Below are 25,847 nucleotides of genomic sequence, written 5' to 3'. Positions count from 1 at the left end.
GAGCCTTCCAGAGCTGGACAGCTCACACTTGTGAAGCCTCTGTTCTAGGTTCAGTGGTTAAGATCCTCTTTGCCACCCATTTAAAGAATTCCCCTGGACTTGGAATCTAGACTGGCTACTTGACCTCACTACCTGCCAACTGATGTTCCTGATCAGTGCTGCCCACAGTGTTTTCATGACTGCTCCCAGAGAGGGCATTTGCATGCCACTGTGGACGTTGCTGCCTAAAGCCAGAAGCAATACTAGCTGGGGCTTGTGCAGCCCCAAGGGCTGAACGGATCAATTTCTTAACATAACTATAACCTGTTTGTGACACAGTGGTTGGGATGCTCTCCCTAGACTTGGCATCTCCACTAGAATTATTCATTCATTCTGTTCATAAACATTTACTGAATGGGCTAAGCTCCAGGGATAGCAATACTACTACCATCAACAGTCAACACTGCCATGGAGCTAACATGTACTAGGCATTTTACATGTAACTCCTCACAATGATCCTGTTATTACCCTTACTTGACAGTTGAGGAAATTAAAGCCTAAGACATTAAGTAACTTGTTCAAGGTCACACAGCTAGTAAGTGGGAGAGGAGGATTTGACCCAGGCCATCTGGCTCTTACGTCCTCTGCTTTGCTATCTAATACAGAGATTTTTAGTTGAGGTTTATGAATCCTGAAGCCCCCTAAAATACTGTATGAGCTTGAGCATTTTTCTGAAGTAGGGGGAGTCCATGACTGTGTCAGCCTTAAAGAGATTAAAGGTAAGAACCCCTGGTGTAGGTGTGAATTCTGACATCTGACCCATCTTCTCTGGTTTGCTAGGACCCAAGCAGTAACCCCACCCTGGCCAGTATCAATCTCAGGAAAGCTCAGGTGCTGCCCTCTCAGTCTGCCCCATGACCCTCATTTTTAGTCTCTTTATCAGGGAGAGAAACTGTTTTGGTAACCTTTTTTTGTGTAATGGCATTGTGTCAGAAATAAGGGAACATGTGAGAGACCTAAGTCTGAAAACAAAGCAGAGTATAGGTTGAAAGGGATTACAAAATGGCCTCAAATCTTTCTGTCTGGGCGCTACGGATGCTGCAGCAATGATGGTGTAATTTAGCGCACCTGTACTCTATTGGGACTTTCTGAGGAAAACCCGGGGTGCAACTAACAACACAGGCTCTGGAGTGAGAGCGCCTGGATTCTAATCCCAGCTCTTCGAAGCTGTGTACCCTTGGCCAATTAACTGAACCTCTCTGAGCCTGAGATGACACTTCTAAAGAAAGGGGGATAATAGTGAAATCCTCACAGGTTGCTGTAAGGATGAAACGGGGTCACACACGTCAGCATTTAGCACAGTGCTAAATGGTACATAGGAAGTACTCAAGAAATACGGCTCCAAAGAGGGGATGGAAAGAAGCCTACAGGGAAATGCTTTTGAAGCAATGGGTACAGTATTTCTAAAACGTAGCGAAGAGTAGTGGCAACAGCTCTGGACTACTCTGCAGAAATGGCTTCTACTTTGATTCTACCTCTCATGACAGCCACCTAATCTGTAAAATGAAACACTGGCCCAGATGACCCTAAAACCCTCTCCATTGCTCATGCTAATTATATTTATCACATATAAGAGCCCTTAATATGTGTCCGCCACATATCAAAGCCCTTTACCTACACTAATTCTTTTCATCTTGAAAATAATCCTATGAGGATGTAGGTACATTATCCATCCCCATTTTACAGATGAGGCCATTGAGGATTAGAGGTGTAGTGATTTGTCCAAGGTCCCATAGCAAGTGAGTGCTGAAGCTAGGATTCAAAGCCAGGTGGGCTGGCCCCATACCTCTCAATATCTGGTGTATTTCTTCCTTCTGCTAATCCACTGTGATACAATGTCAGCAATCAATAATCAAAATATTGGTTGTTAAACCTTCATTTCACCCACTGTAACTTAAACCCAGTTCTTCTTCTTCTTTTAAGCATATTTTATTATGTTGTTACAGTAGTTTCTTTTCTTTTTTTTTAAGGTTATTTATTTATTAATAATTTATTTATTTATTTTTAGAGAGAGGGGAAAGGAGAAAGAGAGGTAGAGAAACATCACTGTGTGGTTGCCTCTCACTTGCGCCCCCAACTGGGGACCCGACGCTCAATCCACTGAGCCACAGCAGCCAGGTGTTATAGTAGTTTCAATTCTTTCCCTCTTTGCTCCCCTCTGCCCAGTAATCCCCTTCCCTACAGCAATTCCACCCCACTTAGTTCATGTCCATGGGTCGTGCATATAAGCTCTTTGACTTCATCCTTTACTATATTATTCTTAACTTCCCCCTGTCTATTTTGTACCAACCAATTATGCTTCTTAGTCCCTGCACCATTTCCCCATTTCTCCCCGTTCCCCCTCCCAGCTGCTAACCCTCCAAATGATGCCCATACCTATGATTCTATTTCTATTCTGGTTTGCTTAGTTGGATTCTGTTTTCATTTTTTAGATTCAGTTGTTGATAGCTGTGAGTTTGTTCTCATTTTAGTGTTCATAGTTTTGATCTTCTTTTTCTTAAATAAGTCCCTTTAACATTTCATATAATAATGGCTTAGTGATAATGAACTCTTTTAGCTTTGCCTTCTCCAGGAAGCACTTCATCTGCCCTTCCATTCTAAACGATAGCTTCGCTGGATAGAGTAATCTTGGTTGTAGGTCCTTGCTTTTCATCACATTGAATACTGCTTGCCAGTCCCTTCTTGCCTGCAAAGTTCCTTTTGAGAAATCAGGTGATAGTCTTATAGGCACTCTCTATAGGCAACTCTTTGCTTCTCTCTTGCTGCGTTTAGGATTCTGTCTTTATCTTTCACCTTTGGCGTTTTAATTATGATGCGTCTTGGTGTGGTCTCCTCTGGGTCCATCTCACCTGGGATTCTCCGTGCTTCCTGAACTTGTATAGCTATTTCCTTCACCAAATTTGGAAAGTTTTCCTTCATTATTTTTTCATATAAGTTTTCAATTTCTTGCTCTTCCTCTTCTCCTTCTGGCACCCCTATGATTTGGGTGTTGGCACGTTTAAAGTTGTCCCAGAGGTTCTCAAGCCTCTCTTTTTTTCAATTTTTGTTTCCTCAATCTGTACTAGTTGACTTTTTTTCTTCCTATGTTCGAAATCATTGCTATGAACCCGTTTCCTTCCCTTCACCATTGGTTTTATGTGGATTTTCCTTCGTTTCACTTAGCATAGCCTTCACTTCTTCCCTTATGCGTTTGCCATTCTCAAGCATATCTGTCATGCCTGTGAGCATCTTTATCACCAGTGTTTTGAATTCTGCATCTGTTATGGTTGGCTATCTTCTCGTCGCTTAGTTCTCCCACTGGAACCTTGATCCATTCCCCCTTTTGGGCCATACTTCTCTGCCGCCTCATCTTGACAGGCTCCTGTGTTTGCCTCTGTGTCTTGGGTAGAGCTATCACTCCTGTTATGTTGTAAGGGGCAGAGCCTTAGGGATTCATCAGTACAGGGCAACTTGTTTCACCAGGGTGTGGCACTGTATGTGCAGGAGGGGTCCGAGAGGGAACAATGCCACTTGCCCAGCACTTGCCTCTTTTCCAGGCACTTCTCCCACTTCTGTATGGGACTGGTGCCTCTCTAGCTGTCACCCTGGCTGTCGTTCCCAGAGTGGATGGGTCTGCAGACGTTCTAGGACCGTAGGCATCCTTTACACAAGCAGACTCTCCTGAGACCGGCCGGCAGCTTCTGCCTCCACCTCAACCCCCACTTGTCTGCACAGTCGGAAGCAATGAGGCTTGATTTTCCCCGGTGCTGGGACCGTAAGCTGTGCGTTCTGGTGAGGAGCTGGGAACGCTCCCCAGGTGTCCCTCCTGACTCTTTAAAACATGTAACTGTGTTTTCCCCCAGCCTGCCGCTGCCACCGCTGCTGCCACCACCACACCGTATCCTCTCCGCCCCTCCTACCTGTCTGGATGAGTATTTCTTCTTTATATCTTTGTTTGTTGGACTTCCATGCAGTTCGGTTTTCTGGAACTTCTGGTTGTTTCTAGTTTTGAGGTAGTTGTATTCCTTCTTAGTTGTGGAGGGAGATGCAGCGTGTTTGTCTACGCCTCCATCTTGGCCAGAAGCAGTCAAATCCAGTTCTTCTTGACCTGACCACAATGGAAGAGGGAATAGCTGGTAGCCACGTTTCCCAAAATAACTCTTCTTAGATTCAAAGGATAGAAATCTTCATTCTTTTACATGTTCTTGTGTCCAGGCTAAATACTCAATTTCCCTCCTTATGCCTCATAACATAAACCTTTCCAACAGTTCACTCTTGCTCTCTAACCTTTCCTGATGTCTGAAGCTGCCTTTCAACAGAGCCTGACTGAGGGTGGTGAGAGGTGCTTCATGGCTGACAGGCATGTACAAGTATCTGCCATTTTTCTCCCTTTCTTTCACCAGATGGGTCAGTACTAAACTAACACTGAACCTGACAGAGTCAGAGAGGCTTGTTACTGCCTCAAGATGGCTATGTCTGTGCACTTTCATTCTGTACTTAACATTGTAGATTCCTAACTCCCCTGGCCCTCTGAGAAACGGCAGAAGGGGGAGCAGAGCAGCTGCTGCTTTCTCTGAGGAAGGGTAAGTTTACCAGCTTCCCAGTGACCTGAGCTGGGTATAAGGGAAAGACAGACTTGGGGGTGGGGGTGGTGGTGGTGGTAAGAGCCATGACAAAAGGTAGGGATGAAAAGGGAACACTCTGGCTCTGACAGAACTAGCAGCAAGTCCAGTTTCTGTTTGTTGCATTTTTAAATGAACTTAACCTATTGTTAGCTCTGATGTAGGAAATAGGCCTATGGCTTCATAATACAGGATGGGGCAAAAGTAGGCTGTAAATACCCAATCATGGCTGAGTTTCAAAACTACCCTTTGTTCATGAAAAAGAAAGTCCAGAATAAAGGCATTTTGGAAGGGTTATCCTAAGGATTTGCTTTATACCAACAAGCAAATTAGTACAGATATGATGAAGTTGCACCTGACTGTTTCTGGAATCCAGCTTGGGGTCACCACTGACTTAGGGCTATTTGAAAATGAAACATTCACCTTGACCTGTGTGGCTCCATTGGTTGGGCATCGTCCCACAAAGTGAAAGGTCACCGGTTCAATTCCCAGTCAGGGCACATGCCTGGGTTGAGGGTTTGGCCCTAAGTCAGGGTGCATACGAGAGGCAACCAATCGATGTTTCTCTCCCTCTCTTTCTCTCTCCCTTCCCCTCTCTCTAAAAATAAAATAAATAAAATCTTAAAAAAAAAAAAGAAGAAGAAGAAGAATCCATCACCATCAGGAGAGATGGGATCATCATAATTATTTAGAAACATCGCCCTGTGACAAAAAGGTTAATTTTACCTCATTAGTTCATTAAAATGAAACAATATCCAGATCTTAACAAGGAAGAGAAGGCAAAAGAGAAGAAAAAGAAAATAAAATCAAAATGAAGAGTTAGTTTTAAAAAACATTAGGGGAAAATATTAAAGAAAACATAAGACACGATATTAAAAATACATGCAACTGAACTGTATGCTTAAAATCATTAAGACAGTGAACTTTATGTTATGTGTATTTTGTCACAATTTTAAAAAATTGGATAAAAAAATATATGCAGACACATACAAACCTCTAAGAACAATATCAAATTCACACTGGACAAATAAGGTTCTAATATGGATTTAAAAGCAAAAAACACTAATAAAAAAAGTTTATTCTCATTAGCAATTAAAGAACAAGAAAGAATAATCATGACAATATTTTACTTATTAAATTATCAAAAACCAAAGTAAAAGTATTATATCCAACAGACAATGAGATACCACTACACACCTATTAGAATAGCAAAATCCAAAACAATGACAATACCAAATGCTGGCAAGTATGTAGAGGAATAGGAACTCTTATTCTTGGCTGGTGGGAATACAAAATGGTTCAGCAAAATGGAACTTGGAAAGACAGTTTGGCAGTTTCTTACAATGACCCAACAATCCTACTCCTAGGTATTTACCCAAATGAGCTGAAAACTTATGTTTACAGCAGCTTTTATATAACGGCCCAAAATGGGAAGTAACCAAAATGTCCTTCAATAAACAAACCGTGGTACATCTATACAGCGGAATATTATTCAGTAATAAAAAGAAATGAGCTATTAAGTCACAAAAAGACATGAAAGAACCTTAAATGCATTTTGCTCAGTGAAAAGTCTACATACAAGTTCAACTACAAGACATTCTAGAAAAGGCAAAACTATAGACAGTAAAAATATCAGTGTTTGCCAAGAGTGCAAAAGGAGGAGAGGAGAAACAAGTGGAGCACAGGGCATTTTTAGGTGGTGGAACTGGTCTGTATGATATTGTAATGCTGAACATCTGATGTTATGCATTTGTTACAAACCATGAATGTACACCACGAACAGTGAACTATAATGTAAACTACGGACTTTAGTTAATGATAATGTACTGATACTAGTTCACCAATTGTAACAAATGTACCACACCAATGCAAGATTAACAGGCATCACCTTGTGTTATTGTGCTTCACAGATATTGCCTTTTTAAAAAATAATAATAAATAAAAGCTTTGTGGCAACTTACTGAGTGAACATTAACAGGAGTTTGGAAGAAGTTGACTCCAGCCCTCACGGATGACTCTGAGGGGCTCAAGGCTTCAGTGGAGGAAGCAACTGCAGGAGTGGTGGAAAGAGCAAGAGAGCTGGGATTAGAAGTGGGACCTGAAGGTGTGGCTGAATTGCTGCCGTCTCATGTTCAAATTTTAACGGATAAGGAATCTTATCGATGAACAAAGAGTGGTGTCTTGAGATGGATTCTACTCCTGGTGAAGATGCTGTGAAGACTGTTGAAATGACGACAAAGAATTTAGGATGTTACATAAACTTAGTTGGTAAAACAGTGGCAGGGTTTGAGGGGACTGACTTCAATTTTGAAAGTTCTACTGTGGGTAAAATGCTATCAAACAGCATCGCATGCTACAGAGAATCCTTCATGAAACAAAGAGCCAGTCAATGCTGCAAACTTCATTGTTGTCTTATTTTAAGAAACTGCCACAGCCACCCCAACCTTTAGCAACGACCACCCTCATCAGTCAGCAGCAAAATGATTATGATTTGCTGAAGGCTCAGATAATGGTTAGCATTTATCAGTTATGTACACTGTTTTTATTTAGACATAATGCTACTGCTCACTTAATAGACTGCGGTATAGTGTTAACATAACTTTTACATGCACAGAGAGAGCAAAAATTTTCTGTGGCTCGCTTTATTTTGCAGTGGTCTAGAACTGAACCTGAAGTATCTCCGAGATCTGCTTAAAAAAGGGGAAACTGGGAACAGGGAGTGTGGGGGAATATATGGGAATGCTCTGTAGTTTGTTCGGTTTTTCTGTAAACCTAAAACTGCTCTAATAACATCTATCGATAAAAAAAAATTCCAACTCTGGACGCTGGCAAAGGCAGGAGGCAAGCACAAGCATGCACCACTAACAGCACTGGAGATGGCTGCAGGGTCTCCAGGGAACACTCTGTCAATGCTTAACCCCAACGGGGAAGGTGCAGCATCTGAGATCTAATAACCTCATCTTCATAATTCATCCCACAAAAAGAATCCACAGAAAACAAGTTATCTGAATGAGGATGCTTGTTTAAACGTTTTAGACAAGAACACGAACCACCTGGATTAATGGAGGAGGGTTAACAAATTAATGCTAAGTGAAAAAAGACGTAAGGTGGAACATTCACACAGTTTCAGCTCACAGAAGCCTTAACTCCAAGTGAGACAACGGTAGGGGAGGCCAAAAAGAAAAGAATAGTTGTGCTGAAAGGAAGAGTATCATCTTTAAAAAAATGAAGTCACTAAAATGAAAAGATAGCAGCATCAAGCTGAGGTAATTCTCTAGTGGACACTAAACCTGTTTGCTGGGTTGCCAGCTTCTCCTTCTCAGAGTTCTCCTTTGTTCTCCCCCAGCCTTCGTATCACTACAAGTTCCTCATCCCTCCTGGATACTGCAAAGACAGACATCTACTCTGCCTTTAATTCATGCCAGTCTACATACGGAGGTTGGGAACTTCTTCTCTAGAATTTTTTTTTCCTTTCTTCTCTTATAACCACTAGAAGTCATTACCTCTTTTGGACATCTTTTTAAATGCAATATTCTTCCAACTGGGCAGTTGTGCTTTTTGTGTCTTGTGGCATCACTACTGTCAGTGGGGTTCCATGATTCAGTATTCTACCTTGATTGCTAGGTTATTTATATGTTTTCTTTTGTTTGAGAATATGTTTATTAAAGCTGGGGACAGTGAAACAAGGAAGCGCTTAGGACAGAGGAAGCAACAGGAGAGCCTCGGCTCTAATGTTATAGAAAAGAAATGAGCCAAGGCAGGTATGCTTTGCTCCCTGGAAGTCAGAGAAAAGGAGCCTATAGACAGGTTCAGGGGGTTAGCCAAGAACAAGCTGCCGCTGCCCATTGCTCCCCTGGTTGCAAGCCTTGTAAGGACCTTTAGAGTTTAGGAGATGCACGCCTAAGAGGCATGGGCATGCTCCCCGGAGGGAGAGCGCACTACATATATTAACTCAAAGCAACATCCATGATGCTGTAGGGAAACAGGCAGAGTCAGACACTGCTCCTGGGAGTACCCACTGGTGCAAGCTCTATGTAGTGCAACAATCAAAATTACCAATGTATCTACCATGTCCAGTCTACAGGTAAGACAATACCTGTGTGCAAACATGACACATGTCCAAGGTTATTCATGGCAGCCTTGTATGCAAAAATAGGAAAATCAGAGATAGCATAAATGTCTATCAAAATAGAACTTCCTTACTATGTAGGCATAAATAAATCAGGAAGCTCCTTACAGATTGATATGAAAAACTCTTAAAATACAAGGTGGGGCAAAAGTACACAAAAACAGTTTTGAGTACATGAAACAGTTTATTCTTATATTATTATTTATTAACTAATGTATTATTTTCCATATGAACTGTAAACCTACCTTTATCCCCACTTTGTATATTAAATAAATATAGCAAGGTATAAAACAGTGCCTTTTGTATGCTGCCATGGGCATTAAAAAAATCTAAATCTGTGGAAAGACAGTTCAGAAATTACTAACCAGGGCTGCCTGTGGAAGGATAACTGAATGATAAGGGCAAAATGATAGAAGGGTCACTTTTCACTGTATACCATTTATACATAAAAATATTAAGTCTCATGAATGCATTACCTATGTAAAATAAAACAAAAATAAATGAATAAAAGAAGACAGTCTAAAAGGATGCTCTCTACTCCTTTGTTGGCTACAGGAATATTTATGATTCTCCATCGGTGAGGCAGGGCTAGTCCAGTGCTGATGGGATAGATTCCATGATGTTACAGGTTTGCAGCAAAACCACATCTGAAAACTCAGCTTCACAATTCATGGATGTCATTTGGAAGCATCATAGAAAAAGCTGAGCATGAGGCCACAGCAAGTCTACATGGGACCTGAGGACACATTGGCTTCAACACAAGTGCCCCAGCCTGGCCACGAGACGGGGTCTGGCTGGAGTGGTGGCTCAACAGGGGCTGCCTTCTCCCTCACTGTTGTTAAGGCCTCAGGACAGCACTTCCTAGGTTAGGAGGACAATCTCAGACCCAGAGAACTCTGGTTTCAGGTACCCCCGCCACACCCTTCTCATCTAAGCCTCAGGTCAGTTCTACAATCTCAAGGAGCCCCCCAATTCCTTGGTTATTCTAACTGTATGGGTCTCATGCTCTTATCAAAATCCTAAAGTAGCAGGAATGTCCAACAAATAAAGGGTTATGCAGTAAGAAACACTACCAAGCTAAAAAGTTATATCTGGACTTCTTGGAGATGAACCGTTTACTGAGGGTAAGCTTGGAGTGTTAACCCAGAGGTACTAGAAGAAGCACTTTGGCTTCCAGCTATGATAGTCTAATGTTCTTGTGAGGCTTTGAAAGTCGCATCCAACATGGCAGCCCTTTCTGATTCTAAACTGCACTTCTACCAGCACAACAAAGACGACTGCATAGCATTCGTGAGATCCTCACATTTCTATTGACAGTAACCAGGGCAAGAGGCATCTGAGGTTTTGTCAGAGGCTAATGCCACCAGTTAAAGACAATGGCTTCAGCTGCATTTGGATTTGTGCCTGTCTTGTTTAGCTGGTCAGAGACTCTCTTTACAGTATAAACATCGATGGCTAAATGACACAGGGTAAACACAGCGGAGCGACTGTGCTTCCAGATGCAATGCGGTTACCCCGCCACAATACATGTTTTCCTTACACTTGACTCTTTGGGATGGGGAGTGGGTGGGAATAACACACTATCCCTACTTTCTATTATACTGCTTATACTTTAAGTTCCTGGAGAGCATGCATTTCAGCTTAATCACCTAACAAAGAAGGTGCCCACAAATACTAAATGAATAATACTATTAGGTCACACAGCTAACTGAGCTCTTTAGCTCAAGTTTGAATCCTAAATCAGCACCACTTATTGTGAACTAAATCTAACTGAAACTCCTGAGACCAGATTTGAAGTTTTTCATCTACTACAGAACTATGAGTTCCTTAAGAGAAGTTCCTAACAGAGGAGTAAATGTTGAGTGAAAGATGAAGGAGGAAAGGAACTGAGTCCCACTGCCCCAACTCTTCCCCCAGCCCAGTTAGGATGCCCACATTTTCCTCACATTGGAGTACCACCTTGCCTCGTCTCTTGACATCCATATTCACTGTTTTCTCCCAAACGAGGTTTCCTTGATTAATGTCACACCAGATCAACAGTCTCCAGCCCGTGTCCTCTGCACTTAGCAGTGAAGCTACACCAGGCGGCTTGAAAGCAGGGATGCATCTTCTCTGTCATTGCATGCATACATCCAGCACAGTGCCCAGTACGTGACAGGCACTCTGTTTTCTTTTAGCGAAGGAAGAAATCTTAACACCAATGCTGCCACCTTGTGTAGAGCTCAGCAGTTTCCAAAATAATCTCAGATATACAGATATATTACCTTCTTTAAAGCACTAATTCATCACCTCTTACAATGGGAGGGGCTAAGACAGCTCAGATGTAGTCTAAAGCAGTCATTTTGCAGATAAAGATACAGAGGCCACAGCAGCCAGAGGAGTCCCAAAGGATTACACAGCTACATGATGGCAGAGCTGGTCCTCACACCTGAACCGCCAGTGTTTTCCTCATCATAATCTTTTGTCTCTTACCCAGTAACAGTGTTCTTTTAGTTCCCAGGAGTAGACACTGATGTCTAGCAGACTTGTAAATCCAATTGCTTACTCAACATCGCCGTATCCAAAAAATCTCAAACTTGACATATTCAAAAGTGAATTCCTTATCTGCCCCTTCTCACAACCTGCACCTCCTCCAGGCTCCCCAATTTTACTAAATGAGAACTACATCCTCCAGTTGCTCAGGCCAAAAATGAGGGAGCCACCCTCAACTTCTCTATTTACAATATTTCACATGCTGCATCCAATTCACCAGTAAATCCTGTTAGCTTCTTTCAAAATCCAGGGTGGGGCAAAAGTAGGTTTACAGTTGTGAGTTTATTCTTGTATTATTATTAATTATTGTATTATTTTCCATATGAACAGCTGCAAACCTAGTTTGGTCCATCCTGTAATCCAGAATCCAACCACTTCTCACTCGTCTACTGCTTTCCTCCGGGTCCAAGCCACCAACTTTTTTTGCCTGGACTATTGTAGTAGTTTCCCTTTTTCTACTCTGGGTCCCCACGATTTTCAACACAGCAGCCAGAATGATTCGTTATGTCAGTTCACATCACATATCTGTCTAGAACCTTCCAATGGCTCCTATCTCACTCAAAATTCACAATAAAATTCAGTGCCTATGACGTCCAATGTGAGCTGCCATTTATGCATTCCCATTCCTATATCCCTGCTGCAGCCATACTGGCTGGCCTCCCCACGAGGCAATCTCTTGCCTCGGGACCTTTCTACTTGCTGTTCCCACTGACTGGAACACATTTCCTCCACATATACACTCGGTTCACCCCTTAACTTCATTCAGGTCTTTGCTCAAATGTTACCTTTTTAGCAAGACCTTCAAAATATAATTCCCTGACTCCTGGTATTCTCTGTTTCCCTTCTCTGCTTAGTTCTCTCAATATATACTTTATCTCTTTTTTGTATGTCTCTCCATCCATTCCCCAAAACGTGAGCTCCTTAAGTCCTGAAACTTTGTTTTATTCATTGCTCTATCCTCAGTTACTAGAAAAGTACCTGGCCCCTAACAGATATTCAGCAGGCATTTGTGGAAAGGATGTGTGAATGAATGAACCTCCATAACTTTAGGATCTTCTAATAATCTAAAGGCTTTAGGCCAGAAGAAGAACCTACTTGAGTTATGATCTCTATCTCACCTTCCCACTGCCTCACCTTCTTCCCAGGTCCAGTCCAGTCCTTTACCACCAGAAACCATACCTGGGTTGGGAAGCAGGGAAGGACTAGAGCTACAGGTGCTTGTTGCCAGGAAGTTACAATTCCCAGGCCACCAGATACAGAATTCTGCAGGGTTCTAATTTTTATATTTAGCATCCTGGCATTTCACAAACAGAAGAGGTCAAAGATAGGCCAGAACTAAATATACTACTAACCTAGATAATGGTACTGACTCAGCAACAGTAGCTCATTTACTTTGACGTGTTTTCCAGGAAACTGCTAAATTCTCACTTATTCATCTAACTGTTTGGTTTTTGTTTTGTCTTTTACAATTTTATCATGAATTTCAAATATTCACAGAAGTAGGAAGAATAGTATAATGAAGGCCAAGAATCCATTACCCAACTCATCAATTATCAACATTTTGTCAATTTGGTTTCCTCTATTGTTTCTGCAACCCAACTAAATATTTCATCTGGTTGTCTTTTTGAGAACTGGTCCACATATAACAGACCCTGACCTTGTAACCACAGTATTCTAGCAACTATGTCAACCAACTGCTAATCTTACCAGAAATACAGTAAAAACAAGCACTTACAACACCATTCCCTCACCGGAGCAATGACTAAAAAAAAAGGTGCCTAAACTCTAGACTGTTAAAATCAAGGGATCTGCCCACTCACCTTTGGATTTGGGGAGAGGGTTGTTGTGGCTACAAAATGAAAGTATATGTAAGCTCTTTGCACTTGTTTGTACTAATGCAAAATTTCTAAATGTGTTCATTCAATCCTGTAAGTCTTTACTGACTACCTGCAAAATACGAGGGACAGGATTACGATGACAGAAGGTAAAGAAAACCCAGTCTCTGTTCTCAAAGAAATCACAGTAGAAGTGGGAGGTGGGGTGAGAAGAATACAAATACCAAAGATACAAGGCAGAATGTGTACTGTGACCTATGAAAGATTAAGCCTAAGAAAAAAATGCCTTTTAAAAAATAAATCCACATAATTTGTACACCCCAGGATTTACCCCTCCCTTAACTCTAGTTTTGCCCTCTGCTGTAGAGTCAATAAGTACATTATAGGAGATCTGGGAACTTGGTGACCCACAGTAGACTTTTGCCGTGGATCTTTAATGTCATGTTTTGCTATTCACCACCATCTTCCAGTGGGCGGGGATAGGAAAGTCCTCCCAGGGCTTGGAAAACAATGGAGCTAATTCAATGCAGGCAGAAGCTGACACTCAAAGCATTCTACCCTGAGGACATATACAGCAAGCAGTTTCACAAACAGGACAGGATCCTGGGAGCTGGTCAAGGAGACAAGGCTAGATTGGTTCAGAAGAATTTCTAAGGTCTCTCTTATTGCTACCTATAGGACTGTGATCTTAGTGACCTATTATGAGAACTTTCCAGGAAAAGTGTAGTTCTTTGGACAAGACAAAGAAGCCACTGGCTTGGACAGTGCTGTGTGAAGGAAGGAAAGCTGAGTGGCAGGGTTGTTCATGTGGTCCTGGAGTTAGATGCACAGGACAGTGGAAGAAGGGCAAAGGTGGGATGGGAGGGAGGTTTACATTATGATCAACGTTATCAAGATTGGTGAGGTGAGAATGGTTGGGAAAAAATAAGAGGAAGTCAGGAAAAAGGTGCTGGGAGAAGTGACAGGGACACAGGGAGAGGGAAAAGGTGAAAAATTATTCTGATTTTAAAAGGACATCACCTATGAAAATGAGGCAAATGCCATGAGATCCAGGAATCTGAGAGGCAGGGTCTCACAGCACATTGGACAGGGTGTAAAATGGAGGCTCTAAGGATGGGGGTGGTGGTGTATATGTTATAAGCTGGGTGAAGGAGGTCACTAGATGGATGGAGAGCTAATAGATAAAAGTTTGGGTTAACAAGATGTGGTTGAGGATGGTAGAAGAGAGGCAGCTAGAACACTGAGAAAAGATTGAAAATAAGAAGAGATCATAAAAGGAAAAACTGCTGGGTTGGAGGGTATTAGAATATATGAATTCCTGTGGGTAAGGAATTTAGTAAGATAAGAGGATTTGGGGTAAAGTGCCAATGAGGTGGGAGACACCTTAAAGCAAGTAAGATAATGGAGGGCTGGGAGCTCCGAGGACTCAGGGCAAGATGGTATCTGGACAAAGAATGAAGAGAGGTATTAAGGTACAGGTAGGTGTCTCAGGGCATGTGGGGTCAAAAGCCATAAACAATGAGTTGAGGAAGTCACCAAGCCCTGGGGCAAAGGATAATAGAAACCTTGGGGTTCATAGAATGAGTTGATGTTTGGCTTAGGAATTACTAGGAAATAAGAAACAAGAGGCTGATGATGACCTATAAAACTAGGTAGGGTTGAGGGCAAGAAAGGTAATGGAACAAGTGAGTTTTGAAGACTGAGTTCAAATACTAGCTCTGGTACTTATCTGTGTGTTTCAGGTTCTCCATTTGTTCAAAGCCAACCCCAAATAAACAAAAATGGGAAATGCTGATGGAGATAACCACCACCTCTGGGGTTGTTGAAAGGTAATGTGGAACAGGCAAGATGCCAAATACTTTGTATGCATGATCTCAGGCACTACTATTATTCTCACTTAGCAGAGGTGGAGACTGAGTGCTCAGAGAGGCTACATGGTATGCCTGGGGGGCCACAGCTGAAGGAAGGGCTACAGTCACACTAGAACCCAGGTCTCATACCACATCAATGTTCAGAGCTGAAGCACTCTGCTAACCTGCCTGTCAAAGATGTTAACTGATGGGGCCTAATCAGGGGAAATGGGTATGTACAATTAAGAGTGTAGGGCAGCGGTTCTCAACCTGTGGGTTGTTACCTCTTTGGGGGTTGAATGACCCTTTCACAGGGGTGGCCTAAGACCATCGGAAAACACATATATAATTACATATGGTTTTTGTGATTAATCACTATGCTTTAATTATGTTCAATTTGTAACAATGAAAATACATCCTGCATATCAGATATTTAAATTACGATTTATAACAGTAGCAAAATTACAGTTATGAAGTAGCAATGAAAATAATTTTATGGTTGGGGGTCACCACAACATGAGAAACTGTACTAAAGGGTCACGGCATTAGGAAGGCTGAGAACCACTGGTGTACGGGGTCATGGGAGTGACAGAATAAGGTTCATTAATCAAGTGGACCCTGTGGTGAGGTTACAGGAGTAAACTCCTAGAGAAGGGCACAAAAATGATTGTAAACAAATATTATGTTGACTGAGAACTGCATAATTTCACATATGGAGTAAACTCTGAGGTCCTTTAACCCAGCCTTATAACAATACAGGTGAGAAACTGAGATCCAGAGTGAGGAAGGGGCTTCCCCCAGTTTCCCAAAGCACGACCATGGCAGAGCTAGGGACTTGAATCTGGGCCCACACATTCAATCCATTATTCTTTAATGCCTTCACCTATTACTACTTTATATCCATATCCTGATGGGTACCAGCACGGTGCTAGGGCACTTTTAAGTCATGTACTGATTGACATTGGGAGGCTGGGATGCAGAGGGATGTCAGTGGGGATGACTAGGATGAAGGGGGAACATGTAATGAGGATCATGAAGTAACAGGGCAAAGAAGGGATAACCAGATATTAAAGGTTTGTAGAAGATGACTGGGTGAGAAACTACTGGAGAAGAGCGTAAGAGTCATCAAGTTCGTGGGGGAACACAGTAGAATTGGATGGGTCACTGTAAAGGTTTGCGGTCATCAAGGAAGGGGATAGGGATCTCGGGTCGGGAGTCACTGAGTTATTGGGCCCCTGGGCAGTGCTGGGGAAATATCTGGGTTGTCAAGAGTCAATGACTAAGAATTGAGGGTTACCTGGTGAGGTCTAAGGGTCAGTTGGTGGGGTGTGGGGTCATGGAGGTGGAGGCGGGAGCAGTCAGCAGGTGAGGTTTGGGAGTCGTGGGGGAGGAGTCGCAGGGCGTAATAGAGGGGAGGGATGGTGGCCAGGGCCCGGGGTGGGGGAAGGGTCAGGCCGCCGTCCAGCTGCTGGGCTACGGCCGGAGGAGGGTGGGCACGATGGGCTCGGGACCTTCCCGGGGCCTTGCGCCCGCCCGGCCTCCCACCTGAGCACGGTGGACCCTCACTTCCCAGAGCCACCAACCTGACAGCCCCCGAGGGCGACTCCGCCGACAGACCGCCATGCACCGGGCCCTGTTACCAGCGCCGGCCCCGCAACCCGCCTGCGCCATAGCCCGCCCGCCCGCGCGCAGCTTGCCTCGCGCGATATCCAGGTTCCAGGGCCACCGCACTTTCCTCTCCTCTCGGCGGGCCTCTATCAGGCCCCGGAACCCGTACACAAAACACAGGGCACGCTCCACCCCAGACCCCCTGTGTCCACGGCTGCCGTCGTATTTATCCTGGTTCCCGGGCTCTGACTGTGCCCCTTGCAGCCCCGCCCCTCGGTCCGGGTGACGCAGGGCCCGCGAGGCCAAGCGCCTGGGGAAGGGCGTGATGACGTCACGACGCCCGGGTCAGGGCTTGGGCCTTCAGGCAGGCCAGGTCGTTGCTATAGCAACGAGGAACCTCCACCTGTCCGGCTGAGGGAGTCAGTCCACCTGAGACTTGAGGCGGGAGTGGGGAGGAGCTGGAGGCCTCGAGGGTTCCGCGCTGTTTCGTCGGCGGCCTGAGGGGTAGAAGGTGTGCTTCAGGAGCAGGGGAGGGCAAGAGGGGCAGGCTGTGAGGGGAGCGGTTTCCGCGGGTTCCACTGCCCGCAACGGGGGCCACCCAATCCTCGGGGCTCAGAGCTCCACGCTTCCTCCTGAGCGTTACCGTCCCGAAGCGCTTTACTGTGCACAATCCGCAGGCTTCGACCTTTGAGCCAACCCCCCGAAGGAAGCAATTGCAGGTATTATTAGCTCCTGATTGAAAAGTATGGCGTTTAAGAGCCATGAGGGACTTAACTCTTAAGGGAGGACCTGCTTACGGTTCTCTTGGGTTCTCTCACTCTCATTATCCCATCATCCCCACCCCCAACCTCAAAACCAGCTATACCCCTTGTAGGTTAGCTTGGAGTGAACCAAGCCCTTTTACTATTTCCTCCCTCCCAACAAGGAGGGGCCACGATTGGGGTATTCAGAAATCTAAGGAAAAATTAAAAGCGGGTGAGCTTTTGGTAAAAAATTTAAAAAAAGTAAATAAGGATAGGCACTACATAAGTAACTGGTAAAGGGTGCCTCTTAGGAGGGGAATTGGGTACCTGGAGGAATGAGGTGAGAAATTTTAACCTCTCTATCCTTTTAGACTTTGTTTCTAATATATCCCTCTCCCTTACCCCCAAAACAATTTAACTTAACAGAATTTGAAAGAGAAGTATCCTGATGGCCTAGAAACATTTACAAAGTACTGGATTTAGGGCTTATGGTGGCTAAACATGCCAGTGGGGCACTGGCATCCTATTCCTCTGCTTCCCTGTCTGAAGAGCTTAGCCAGAAGTACTCCCCTTCAATTTTAATTTAAAAAACTTTTGATTCTAGAGAGAAGAGAAGGGAGGGAGAAAGAAAGAAAGGGAGAGACACATCTGTGTGAGAGCAACATCAATTGCTTGCCTTCTATATATGCCCCAACCTGGGACTGAACCTGGAACCCAGGCACGTGCCCTGACCAGGAATCAAACCAGTGACATTTCAGTTTGCAGAGTGATGCCCAACAAACTGAGCCACAAGGGCCGGGGCTCCCCTTCAATTTTAGACGTTCCCTCTTCCCCAATTTTGTTTTGGTTCAACATTTCCAGAGATGAGATTGGGGCCAGAGTTCTAATCAGGTTCTCAGTTTTGGTGGTCAGTGAGTGACAATCGATGGCGCATTTTTTATGGTTAATAATCATTTATATAGCTCCTGTTATAGAAGTAAACAGGAAAAAAAGAAAGAAAGAAATAGCTTGACCACTATGGTGGAAATTTAACAAGTTATCTTACATAGATATGGAGAGGGAGAAAGTAGCTTGTGCTGTAGTATCAACTCCGCATTAGAAATAGAGCAGAGAGTAGAATTCAAGTTGTTCTAGTTTGTCCCCCTACCACCTTTGTCCGTAATAAAAAAAACGTATCTGTCCTTTCTCACATTCCTTGCAGAACCTAATGTGATTGGCTAATCACCTCTTATATTACACAATTTATAAAAATTCTGTGAAACCAGTGTCTGAATTTGAAGTAATAAGATTCTGATGGTGGGTAATTTCAGGTACTCAGGAGAACTGATGAGGAAAACACTTTGAAATGGTGGATTGAAGATCATTTCTAGCAGCTTCTGTTCTGCCTTTGAGCCCTATCCCTGCGATATACCATATGGGCTAGTGGTCTCCAGACATTTTTAAAAAATGGACTCCATAAAAGAATTAAAAAAAACTGTATACCCCATTATTCTTTTTTAAGTTGATATCTACATTTTCTTTTTTTTTTTTTTTTTAAAGATCTTATTTACTTACTACTAGAGAGAGGGGAAGGGAGGAAGAAAGAGGGAGATAAACAGTGATGTGTGAGGATCAATCTGTTACCTCTTATACTTGCCCTGGGACTGAAATCACAACCCAGGCATGTGCCTTAACTGGGAATCGAACCAGTGACTGGTTTGCAGGCTAGCACTCAATCCACTGAGCCACACCAGCCAGGGTATGATCATATTTTCCAGATTGAATTGTCATTATAGTTACTATTAGTACACAATTTATTAAATGAAATAAATATATTACACATTTTTATAACGGGAAACCTAACAAGTACAATTTTATTGAAAATGTATCTCTTACTGAGAAGTATGGTGCTTCTCCTCAATTAGTTCAGGTATTCATGGATAAATATTACCTAATGGTAATATCCTGTTTTTTTACTTTTTATAGACGTAAGTGCTGAGAAACCTTGTTCACATAGTAATTGGGAAAGCAAGAGATTTGTTATAATGATATTCTTCTAGTCTTTGAACTAATTCTAAATCATATGCCAGTAATCACAGTGTCCTATTACCAAATACTATTATCAAGTACTATCAAATAGTCTTTCTTTAATTTTATTACAAGCCAAGAATTGGAAACCACTGAACCTGCAAAAGGATTTGTTACCTGTTCATTCGAGTTTCAGTTATAGTCTTATGGAAATGATTATTAATTATGTTATCTTTTCACTCAGAAGCACCTAGTTAAATCATATACTGATTTTCATAGTCTTACCAACACTGCTTTTTGATAACTTTTTATTACATTATGTCTTACAGGATATTTTTGTTGAAATATTGAAGTGCAGATTTATTTCAATATAGAAAATACCTGCCATTTGTGGAATTAGCAAAACCAGTCTTCATGTCAAACCTCTAGCCTGTATGGTAATCAGCCAAGTCAGAATTGCTTTTTGTCAGGAAAAAGTTTGACTTTATTCTTCAATATAAATAAATATGTTAATATTTTTAAAGTATGCTAAAAATCACTGGGAAATAAATGATTAACTGTGGCTTATAAAATGGATTACTAAAATCATTTTTTAAAATTATATAGCTAATATTAATATACAAATTATAAACACAAGATAGTACTGTTTCTCATATAATTTGGAACAATGCCTTATAATGTATAGCTAAATCCATTAGTTAATTTATTAGGTGATAGGTAGGATAGAGGGCATGCTATCCCCTTGGCAAACATGGGCATGTGGTTGTGTGGAACTCTGATTTTGGCTTTTGGGAACAATTAAATAATGATTGTGTATAAAAATCAGAAGTAACTCCAATGATTTTGTTAGACATCATGATCAAACTCTCTTATATGTTTAATAAAAACAATGGCTTGAGCAGCTAACAAATAATTTCATTTTTAACAAGTAGGAGGTAGAAAATAGTTAACATTTTATAAGTTGAATTATATAAGAGGACTGATTGTAATGGGAATGTTTTTATTTGAAAGGAAAAAAATAACCCCTCCCTCCTATTCCTCAGGTTTTTACACCCTGGCCATGCATTAAGATTAGGTGTAGGTGAGGGATATGCCTTTCTTTTGTAAAGCAGGACAAGGACTACAATGAAAGAGGATGTGGAATGGAAGTGTGCATGAATATGCTGGCTGGCTCTCAAAGAGATTGGTTTTAGGGAAGATTTCTAGTGGAAGTTGAGGATCTGGACATTTATTCCCTTAAAACTCTCATTGGATTGATTTCTTTTTTTTTAATCCTTACCCAAGGATATGTTTATTGATTTTGGAGAGAGGAAGGGAAGGAGGGAGAGGAGGGGAGAGAAATATTGATGTGAAAAACATCAATTGGTTGCCTCCTGTATGCACCCCAATTGGGAATCGAGTCCACAACCTAAGTATGTGCCCTGACTAGTGTGAGAAACACTCACAATAAATCATTGGGACACACGACTTGAACAGCAAAGTGAGCTGTTTATTCATGAGTCTGCAGAGTCGGGCGCACCACCAGCCAGGAGCATGCGTGCATGAAGTAGACAAAACTGGTTTTATACTGATGTGATTAGCTCCCCCTCCCCTCTCCCTCTCCCCCATTTCTCCATTCCTGGTTAATCCAGGTTCACAATCTAACGCAATTAACTACTTAACTCAGGGTGTGATTAACTAAGGGTAATCTAGTTAAAGGTCTATCTCCAACTTATTTGCAAAGTTATTTAGACACATCTTCCCATTTCTCTGTGTTTGGTGACAACAATCTTCCTCCTTTTGATCCCAAAGATATGTGTGAGGAGCTGCGGAAATGTCATTTCCTCGCCCCTTTTCCATGATTCATCTGCTAATTATCTCCTACTGGTTTGAGAGTCGCTGGCTTCTTTATCCCTAACAACTCCCCCTGTCTCTTTTGGAAAATTGACTACTCAAACTTTTATTTATCCCTTCAAAATTCATGAGGATTTCTTGATTCTCTGCCTCATAGCAAGGATTTTCTTCAGCCTCCAGGAGGAGGAGATTATTCTATTGGTAAATTACTGGCATCTGTTTAGTTGGTGCAGTCTCAGTTAATCTCTGAACTAAACCTCTGATGCAGGGAATAATACAGCAGCCTAAAGTAGTAAGGATGCCTGCTACTACTGTGAGGGAGGAGAGACGAGCTGACCTAATCATTCCTTTCCAACTGCCAAACCAGTTTTCTAAACAGCCTGTTATAGAATTGTCGATGCCTGCGTTTTCTGCTAGTTCATTTACTAAGGTGGTCAGTCCCTGTAGGGCCTTAGTGATAGTCCCATCAGGAGCTGTATTATTGGGGATAAAAGTGCAACACTTTCCCCGGGCATTACACATACACCTCCTTTTTTTGCTAGCATCATATCCAGTGCCATCCTATTCTCCCAGGTCATTCGACTGGTGGTATCTAACTGTTGAGCTATTTCTCTATAACATCCCTGGTATAATTAATAAATATCTGCTGATTATAATAAATATAGTTTACCCAACCAACATTCTTATTAACTGTTGACCAACAGAAGAGGACTGACTCAAACCCTGCCACTATTTGAGTCCCAGCCTTAAACTCATCTGGAACTCCTTTAGGGACCCCAGTGGCATTGATATAGATGTGAGGATCGAATGATCCACCAGGGGCTGTTGACCTCTTTTTCATCACCATTTTATAGTCAAAATCCCTCGCATCTCCTTGGGGCCTTGGAAGAACCAAAGCCATTTGTATAACTAAGATACTAGCTACCAGCCACAGCTATACAAAGGCATCTTGAAAGCTGTCCTCTTCCCCCACCCCCGCAACTGCAGGCTCTGGGGAATTTTGGGGGACCTTACTCTGTAACAATTCCCCCTTCTCAGACTTAAGACCCTTTATAATCTTATAAAGGACAATGGGCAAAGGTCTCGTGCTCCTCTAGCTGCTTCAAGCTGGACATGGTCATCGTCCTACCTACCCTTGGGTCCAGAAATCCCTAATAAGAGTGGGGGTGTGGAGGGGAGGGTGGCCTTCCCACATGGGGAAGGATCTTGCATACTCCAGGTCAGTTGGCTGTCCCCAGACAACAGCATGCTCAGTTTCCAAGGGCCGGCGCTGCTGAACAAACTGGCATCCTTGTCGTATTCTGGGTGTGAGAAACGCTCACAATAAAAACTGGGACACAGGACTTGAGCAGTAAAACGAGGCCTTTATTCACGAGTCTGCAGAGCCGGGCGCACCCTCATAGCCAGGAGAATGTGCGCGCCAAGTAGACAAAGGAAACTGATTTTATAGTCTTAGCTTCCCCACCCTGAAATTGCCACCCTAAAGTGATTATCTTTTCCACCCTGAAATTGCCACCCTAAAGTGATTATCTTCTTTGCCCTAAAGTGAGAGCGATTAGCTTCCCCGCCCTAACGCAACTAGTTTCCCCTCCCCTCTCCTTCTTCCCCGTTTCTCCATGACCGGATACTCAGGAGGTACAATCTAACGCGTTCATCTAAATACCCCTATTGTGATTTGTGAATATGCTAATACTGTCCACTCCCTTCCCAGAGATCCTTTAATTACATTTGCCCTTTGTTACCAATGACTTTGCTACTGGTTTGGGAGTCACTATGACCTTGTTTCTAACAATTTCCCCCTGTCTCTTTTGGAAAATTGACTACTCAAACCATTCTATTTATTCCTCCAAATTTAAGGAGGATTTCTTGACTTTCTTCCTCATAGTTAGGATTCCCTTTGGTCTCTCGGAGGAGGAGATTATGAAAAGTTGCTGCATCTGTTTAGTTAGTGCAGTCTCAATTAGTCTTTGAACTAAACCTCTGATGCATGGAATACAGCAGCCTAAAGCTGTGAGGACACCTGTTACCACTATGAGGGATACCAGAGCTGATGAGATTATTCCTTTCCAGTTGCCAAACCAGTTTTCTAACCATCCTGTTATGGGATTGTCAATACCCGAGTTTTCCGCCAGCTCATTTGCTAAGGTAGTTAGTCCCTGCAGAGCCTTAGTGATAGATCCATCAGGGGCAGTATTATTAGGGATAAAGGTGCAACACTGCCCCCGAGCATTACACATACACCTCCCTTTTCTGCCAGCATCATATCTAGTGCCATCCTGTTCTCCCAAGCCACTCAACTGGTGGCATCTAATTGTTGAGCGATTCCTTCTATAGTATTCCTAGTATAATTGATAAACCTCTGTTGGTTATAATAAATATAGTTTATCCAATCAACATTTTTATTAACGGTTGACCACCAGAAAAGCACTGACTCAAACCCTGCTGCTATCTGGTTTCTAGCTTTAAACTCATTTGGAACTCCTCTGGGGACCCCAATTGCGTCAATATAGATATGAGGATCAAAGGATCCACCAGGCACCACTGACCTCTTTTCCCTAACGGGCAGTCTAGTCTGGACCAGTTTTGGAAATGCTAGGGTAAATGGGATAGCCAATTGAACCAGGGCACAGGTTCCACTCCACCTGTCAGGTATGATTTTCCAGAGACTCCTTTGCCCACAATACCACCAGACATCTGCTCTGGGGACTTGGAGGGGAATATAGTCGCCGGCCCCACTGTGAAGGTGGCTCGCATTTCTGGTATGAGTGCATGTTCGGAGTTCTTCTGCAGGGGTACCTGAATTCGCTTCCCACCTAGAGAGGCAAGAAGAGTAATTCATGGGCCCCACTGAGTATGAAGGGAGGGATTGAGTCCCATTACTCCTTATAGAGGGAAGAGGAGAGACAAGCTTCTGCAAGTCCCATTTCCCCATGCATTCTCATCCTGGTAGAGAGCGAGCATACAGGCGATTCCCGAGGGGTCAGAGTCCCAGCCTAGTGGAAATGGTACAACCTGTGCCTGGGGTCTCCCTGTGGTACAAGCATAACAGTTGCTTTTATTCAGGGAATTAACAGCAAATTTGACCCATTCTACCCAAGCATTTGCGTCTCCGTACCCAGTCTCTATCTCTAAGGTTTGTCTGAGATCTAATACCTTAAAAACTTTTACCTTGGCTGGATTATTCTGGAGTCTTTTCTGAGGTGTAGCTGAGAGAAGTTAGATTTTCTAGGGAAGGAGTAGTTGTCACTAAGTGAAGACCTAGCCACCCTACTGGATTTATGTCAGATACATTAGCTTTTAGGCCATAAACTCTGGCAGCCACATGGGGTTCCTGACTTAAGGTCTGTGGCTGGTTCAGTGTCAGAAGAAGAGGGTTGCACTGGAGAGGCTGGCAGTTTGGGGAAGGAGCTCCTTGGTGAAAGTTATTTTAAGCAAAAGAGAGACCAGTTTAAAGTGAAGCCCACTGACCAACCCATACTTCGCCAACCCAACCACTTAGTTCAGCCAAACTGTTGAGTCTCAGGAGGCAGCAATGCAGATGGGCTTCTTAAGTGAGGCTTCTATGTACAGACAATCACTCAGGTAATGAGATTATAGGCTTATATCCTATGAAAACAGAAAGAACACACACATGTTAATTCACACAACACAATTCACAAACCAGTGTTTAAATTTGCAAGACTGTCTTATTGGGAAGATATCCAGTTGCAAGGCATTTGACATTCTTCTTGCCTGTAAATTAAGCATTATTGATAATGTCACAGACCTGGTTTAACTTTTGAATGAAAACAAACTTTTAATTAAAATAAACTTTATAGACACAGCTGCACTAGTTTATAGTTTACCACTGATCATTGTGATTTTCCTCAAATCACGATTTTTCTTCTTAAGATTACCCTCCTTGTTATTAAAGGGACTGCATTAAGTCCAATGTTAATTTAGCCTATTCATTTGCATAAATACAACAAGAGCAGCGATTGATAGCATAAATCTTTTAAGTCTGCTTTGCTGGAACTTACACAAGGAACCTTCAGGATTACCTTTAGTCTGCCCTCTGGGCACAGAAGCTGAGCCACATACCTGCCATCTGGCCTTGCCTGTAAAACCCATGCTTTTTACAAGTTCTTCAAGCTTTCCATTGTGCCTAAAGTTTCCTCCTAGCCATTTATCAGGGAAGCAACCTTTGTTTCTTCCCTAGAAAGATTGCCATGGACCGCACAACCACCCAAGGTGTTAGGCCTTTCCCTCATGGGCTTGCATTAGCCTAGGCATGCCTCCTTCAGGCATGACATTCCAGTCAAAGCCTCGGCTGACAAAAACCACCATTAGCAACTGGTCTTATTAGTTTTATGCAAAGGAACCTTATGTCACTTCTTACTTCTTTACAATGCCAAATACTGGAGGGTTCCGGTAGGGAGAAAAATATAAAGGCGTGAAGGAAAATCCTTGTCCTCCAAAAACTGCATTTCCATGCATTATACCTTCTATTACTAAAACCATACAATTTCTTCTCAAAACCTTTATAAATTTCTAACCAGCCTTTTTATTTACATGTCTTACACCTTTCCTGGTTCCCTTTCTTTCATGTGAAGTTTTAAAATTTCCCTGGGAAACCTCAATTCTTCCTTTCAGAGCATAAACAGAACACAAGCAGCTGAGGTTTTCTTTTC

General features: G+C 42.7%; 1 protein-coding gene across 1 annotated transcript in view; it reads right to left on the bottom strand.

Moving 5' to 3' along the window:
- The window catches only part of ZNF76 (zinc finger protein 76), a 34,027-nt gene extending 17,145 nt beyond the window's left edge, over nucleotides 1-16,882 (bottom strand). The window contains exons 1-2 of the mRNA XM_090282259.1: nucleotides 16,570-16,882; nucleotides 6,602-6,690 (exon numbers count right to left, since the gene is read on the bottom strand). The gene's annotated coding sequence lies outside the window, so the exon portion shown is untranslated. The remainder of the gene's footprint in view (nucleotides 1-6,601; nucleotides 6,691-16,569) is intronic.
- Nucleotides 16,883-25,847: the final 8,965 nt, after the last annotated feature.

Source organism: Furipterus horrens, unplaced genomic scaffold (assembly GCF_987537825.1).
Source record: "Furipterus horrens unplaced genomic scaffold, mFurHor1.1.pri manual_scaffold_6, whole genome shotgun sequence".
NCBI lineage: Eukaryota > Metazoa > Chordata > Mammalia > Chiroptera > Furipteridae > Furipterus > Furipterus horrens.
Note: the sequence above shows the minus strand (reverse complement) of the source record. Positions and strands in the feature narration are given on the sequence as shown.